Here is a 6,542-nt window from a genome sequence, read left to right on the forward strand (position 1 = left end):
TGCCAGTGAGGCAACTTCTTGTATTTGCCAAGCATATTGAATTACTCTGTTCAGCGCGGAATTTCAGCTTCCAGCAGCAGGCACAAATGGAAATGAAGTACTGAACCTGTTTCAACAGTCCTCTGACTTGCATCTTATGTTGATTTGTTAGTTGCTGTGTACCATTTTCCAAAGGCACATCAAATTTTGTGCTTTTTACTTTTCCTTGGCCCAGAAGGCTGTAGCTGAGCAGGAGAGAAGAATTCAGCACTATTTGGGGCCAGCCCAACCTTGCTCATCTGACTGCTCAGACTTTGAAATGAACAGGAGCTGTAATGTTTACATTTTCAGAAGTTCTCAGAATAAAATATTTTACATAAGTCATATGTGCCCAGGAGGGTTTGAAAAAACTCTTACAGGAACTTTCAAAATGTGCTGCTTCTCCCCACCAGGGACATGTATGATTGTGTGCAGGTAGGAACTTTGGATACGCTGTCCTGTCATTATGCTAACATATACAAAATCAGTATTGTCTGCAGAGCATTTATGAATCTTTGTGCATTCTTTGTAAAGCAGTGTATCAAGGTGAATGGGTTTGTATGTTCTTGCTGCTGCACTTGAAAGGATCCTGCGCAGGCATAACAGTAGCAGACATTTCCATGCAAAAATAACCACTTATATAACTAACTGCACACCATATTTTCATGATTAATGAATTACCAAGACACCATTCATATTTAATCCCACTGGACTCTGCTTCTTATGCAAAACTAAATCGGAAACTGGTCATTTCAATTCCAAGAAGCTATTAATTTCCCTTGAAAGAGGAAGCACTGGAAAAGATTAAAAAATGCAGATATATACAGGATGTGATCCATAACCCAATGAAGTCCATGCAATTTTTGCCAGTGACTCTAGAGGGTTTTATACAAGAATGAAGTTCTTCTTATTTTCAGAAATTATATGTATGGTGATATGCATATATACACACTGATTAATGAATTACTTCACCGAGAAGCTGAAGCCTTGTCATTCATTATAGCTAGAGCTACTTGAAGTTCTCCTTGCAAAAAATAAGGCAGATCCATATCTGGCAGAAGTCAGAAATGCTACACTGAAGCCACCTGGCAACTTGACCCAGAATCTAAGTGACTATGATTTTCTTTGAAAACATTTGTTTTTCATAGCTGTTCTTCAAATGCTTTTCATTGATAAGTTTTTGTATGTGGGTTTTCTGACTACCAGACTTCTGTATTCACTCTCTGAACAGTGTCTAGCTGTAATATCCCAAGGGTTTCTCAAGATGTGTGGAAATCAAATATGCCAATTATAATAGGAATCCAACCTAAAATATCCCCCAAATAAAAGCAAGAAATAACAAGGTAAGTAGTTCTCAGTCAGAAAGCACCGATATTTCAGCATCATGTGCTGCATCACAAACTTGATTTTAATGAGCAGAGACCAAAAGAGACCCAAAGACTTTCAAATAAGAATATCCTATACAAACAACACAAATGCTCTGCAGGGATAACAGAAGTCATTTACTCACTTATTCTCAGTCCACCATCAGAAGATATGTCAAAGGCAGGGATGATTGTGTCAACTCTCTTCTGAAAGGACAAATTCATGGGTAATCTTGAGGTATGGCTGGATTTCCCTTATCAACATCTTCTTTCCCATCTGACACTTAGTAACAACTAGCAGCACAGTCATTCTTGAAATATCTAGAAGGAAATTCTGGTCCTTGGCTGTTATTGCTCACTACAGTCCTGCTTTTCTGTAGAGAGCTATCGCAGTAAGAAGCATTTTGAAACAAGTGATTCCCTAGATTTTGATTATAAACTTTTCATGATTGTTAGATATGGAGAAGGTCTGTTTTATCCTCGTCTACACTACTATATTAAAACACACATCTGAAAAACTTCATAACTGGAAGGATGGATAAGGTTTTAAACAAATTTTCAGATTTCGAGATCTCTTAAGCAAATACAAAAAGCAGGCTTGCCCTTCATCTTGAGTCCAACCATGTAAGAATTAAATATTTTAAAGACAATAAATACAGTCTTTCATCAGAGAAAAAGAATATAGATTACAGTAATTCTGAACAAGGGCAAACTCCTGTATCTATACAGAGTCCTGCTAATGTCAGTCTTAATGGTGATGTGTGTACAGACCAGATGATAAGTAAAGGTGCCTGCTTTATAAAGTGATCCTAGGAAACCAAAACCTTGGGAAGAATTTTTTTTTTTTCCAGGTAAATTTTTGATCAAGATACTCAAATAAGATCCCTAAGCTCACTCCTGACACATAAAGCAAACAGAACTGGAACAGCGTTGGTACCTTGTTTGGGCTGTGGCAGATTTTGCAGAGGTAGCACTGGGCTCTTGAAGGCATCTGTGCAACTGCCAGCAAATATGGCTGGCTGTGGCTGGAGGAACATCTCTTTTCAAAATATTCAGATAATACTACCAAATAATTTATGACTTACTTTCTCTTTATCTACATTTCAATCAGTATTTGTATTCTTTAAAAATGAAAAAGAAAATGCAGCACTGAAGTGAATGATCTGTCTTAAACGGGCCTTGGTTATATAGTCATTACAGTAAACTACTATTTGTGCAGGAAATATATTGTGTAAATAGCGATTTATATGAGCCTTCATTGTTTTCAAAGACAGAATTATATAGAAATATATTTTTAATGTACCAGACAGAATAGTTTGAAATAATTTTAAGGATGTGAAATGCATTTTAATATAAAATGTAAATTGGTGAGCTACTTGTAAATTCAGATTGCAGCAAGCCTTAACCTTCTGACAGGTGAAGCCAGAGACAAATTCATCCCCTTTTTACCTATTTTATGCTCTTGTAGTTGCATCTGTAGCTTTCCAAGGAGCAGCATACTGATGACAAGGCAGTGCTCAACAACAGATTCCTCAGTATTAGAAAGCCCAAAGCCCATGCAACCATGCTTTGCCATGTCTTCCCAGCCTGTAAGATCCTTGAAGCCATCAGAATATTTCATTGCAGCTCCCTTCCTTCAAGGACCACATGGATGCCCAGCACAGGCCCTGCAGATGGTGGTAGTCCAGCAGCTCCCAAGACCAAGGAGTGTGAGAAGTTGTGGCTCCAGACATGGTGGAACTTATTTTTTGTTTGAAGGAATCAGACAACCTGTTTGATGTATGAAAGGGTCTGCTGGGGTGCTGGTGTATCAGTGCCACCAGGAAAAGTGCCTGAGGTAGACAGGATCTTTTTGATCCTCTACAATACCACAGATCAACTAGGAAACCAAGAAGAAAGAAACTATGCAGCGTTCTTCCAGCTCCATCTTTTCCACGGTAATGATTAACTGTATTTTTTCTTGTATTTTGCTGGCAAATAACTTCCTAACTATGAGATTTAGAAAAGCCTCAGAGATGACCTAACTCACACCAGGAGAAAGCAGCTTGAGGATGATCTAAATCACACCAGGAAAAGCAACTCTTCCCCCCACTTGCCATGGTCCTGTAACGCTTTCACATGGGTGGGGTGTCAGGTGCTGTGAAGTTGCTGTTACCACCAAAGCTACTTCTGGCATCAGGAAATCTTCATCTGTTGCCTTGAGCTCTCTGCATGGCATGAACTGAGTGGAGATGGGCTGCAGCTGACTGGACTGAGTACTTTCACTGAGAGTCTCATCCAATGTTTGTTAAAATCTGTGTTCGTCATTTTCTTGATTTTCAGTGAGTTTCAGTGGAATTTTTAGTGGCTTGTCTTGCTATTTTTATTATCTTTCTGCTGTTTGGATAATGTGTATTTGCATGCAATTCCAAGCAAATTCAGCAGAGTTTAGTAGTCTAGTAAGCAGTTAACTGGAATGCTAGTGCTACTGGTGGTGTTAGTGGTTGGTTACCGAAGCTTGCAGACACCCATCATGTGAGACATCTTACTGGGAGACTGCTGGAAATTTAAAATCCTGATTTAGGAGGATTGTCTTTTTCTTTGAAAGATTTTAGAGCTCCTTTTGCACATTTAGGACACCTACACTTTACCCAACTCAGGCTGTGTCGTGTTTACAGGGCAGTATGTGTGCTCTGGATGAGAATTAGGTCCACAAGCAGGAGGAGAGCTGTGTGTGTGTGAGTGGTCCCTGTTCGCAGAATCCTCACATCCTGAGCACTGCGTTTTTTTGGTTTTTGTTTGGTTCGTTGGTTGGTTGGTTTGGTTTTTTGGTATGTTTTTGGGTTTTGGTGGTTTTTTTTGGAAAGAAACCTGAGCTGACAGCTGTCAGGAAGCTCCACAGTACACCCACAGGTACCACAGTCCGGGTGCATGGGGGACACCCCGCATCATGCCTGCTCCGCAGCCAGGGGCACATCCATGGAGCTTGATGCCACTGGGAGAAAAAGCTGACTCTGTGACCAAACCTTGGGAGTTCAGCTTAGGGCTGTGTTAGATATGATGGGATCCCAATGAAATGGCATCCATCCCCTGTGAACAGAACAGGAGCAAAATGCTCCACTCTCTCCTCTGTACACACCCTTAACTGAAGTTAATGCTCTTTAGGAAGAGCACAAATCACAAGAAATACAACCTGTGTCCTAGAGTAGTTATGCAAGATAAAAACATGTTGTTAATTTGTAACTAGGAAATGCAATGTTCTTCAGAAAGGTTGAATTAAAAATTTAAACTGGAGTTTTTTCTTGTTTGAGCTCAGAGCACAGCACTATCCTGTCCAATCCACGTGCTGCAAAGGTCTAGCACAACATAAAGGCTGCTTGAAAAAGTATTCATTTTAGCAAATTCATGGAATATGAAAGTGTTTAATAAGTACCCTCAGCCTTCTGTAAATAATGGGAAAACTTGTGTTATCTCATTCCAAATTCTTTTATTACAGTTATAGGTCAACCCACACAACTTCAAAGCTGTAAAATTACACGGTGAGAGTCTCAAAGTGTAATATGGAAAAAAACAATAAATAAAGCAAACAATATTATAAGGTGAACAGGTTCATCTTTCAACTCTGACGAACTCAAAACTAGTTCAGCAAAAATGACGTAAGTGCCGCTGTAATAAAGATCTCAGTCACTGCATGCTGCTGCACAGAAATGCAAGTTCTTGTTAAGTGCAGGAATCTGTGTGATCAATGATCACTGTGACTGGATGCCTACAGAAGCAGGCACGTAACTACTTTTTCAGTGCAACATACCAACAGCTGTAGTTCAGCTGTGAGGTCCATTCTTATGCACAGTTCTCACTAAAGATCGATGGCTGGTAACCTTGTATATTAAAAGGAGAATAACTCTTCCATACACTATTTATCTCCTAAACAATATGAGCTCTTTTTAGATAGACTGCTGCATTATTTTATTTATTTATTTATTTATTTATTTTTACTTTTCACATTTCTGCCAGTTTGTCTTGTTTCTTACTCACAAATTAAAAAATGTGTGATTTTATCAAGAAAATAGAACATTACATTGGGAAGGCAGACTTGCTAACAGTATTTTCCATCCCTCTGATCTATTTTTTAAAAAAAAAGTTTAATGTTCTTTGAAAATGTAAATAATTTACTTTGTAGATGAGTTCAAGATCAGAAAGAGAAATTTAGTAAGGAATCTCTTTATTAATACTCCAAGGCATATCACTTCTGAAGACAATTGACAGCTATTTCTAAGTAGCTCCTGGAAATGATTTCAGCACCTGATAAGCACAGTGGCTTCTTGGAAGCTTGTAAATGATACAGTAAAAAGCATTGTTTGTTGTTTTTTTTTTTTTTTTAATAAGATCCATTCTACCTGCCTGCTCTAGCATTCAAGATTAGAAGCTTTGCTTCCAATAATTCATAATATAACCACTTATCAAAATTGTCCAAGGTTTGCAGTAAAAATATAATGAGCAGGTTTGATATAAGAGCTGGACCCTTTTCTGAGCAAAGATCAGTGTCTGGCCTTGTGATTGTGGAAAGAAGTGACATTTACAACAACCAGAGTATGGAAAATATTAGCAAGCTAAAGCAAACAGTAGCTAAACATTAGGCTTTCACAACACAACAGTGCAGTGTGTCCAACTTGTTATCACTTTACAACTTTAGCCTCACAGCCCTCTTTCTGAACTCAAAAAGTTCTTTGTTACTTCTTGATCGAGATCGACCTGGATTGCAGGTCTATTCCCACTGTGCCTCCTGTGATAACGCTGCTGTGGGAGTCAGCAGAAATTTAAGGACTGTGCAGTTCAACCTGCTGCTCTGTTTCTCATCAGTGAGTTTGAGTATCTAGTACCTGAAATGCAAAGATTTTGGAGGTGCTTTCTTTTTCTCCTCAGCTAAGGACTAGAAGTGGTCACCAGTGGGACTGCCAGTTCGACCAGATGGAAGCAATGTAAATCTGGACAACTTCATCCTATATTTAAATAGCTACGAACTAAGCAAAGCAACAAAATGAAAAAGTACACGTTGCAGACATACTGATTGATCAGGTTTTGTACCCAACCATACAGGAAAAATGTGTCATGAATACTTAAAATGACTGCTGTCTTGTCAGGGCACAAGCTTGTCTGCCCAGGTGTTTTTCTCTCAGTCTC

This window comes from Caloenas nicobarica, chromosome 2 (genome assembly GCF_036013445.1).
Source record: "Caloenas nicobarica isolate bCalNic1 chromosome 2, bCalNic1.hap1, whole genome shotgun sequence".
NCBI lineage: Eukaryota > Metazoa > Chordata > Aves > Columbiformes > Columbidae > Caloenas > Caloenas nicobarica.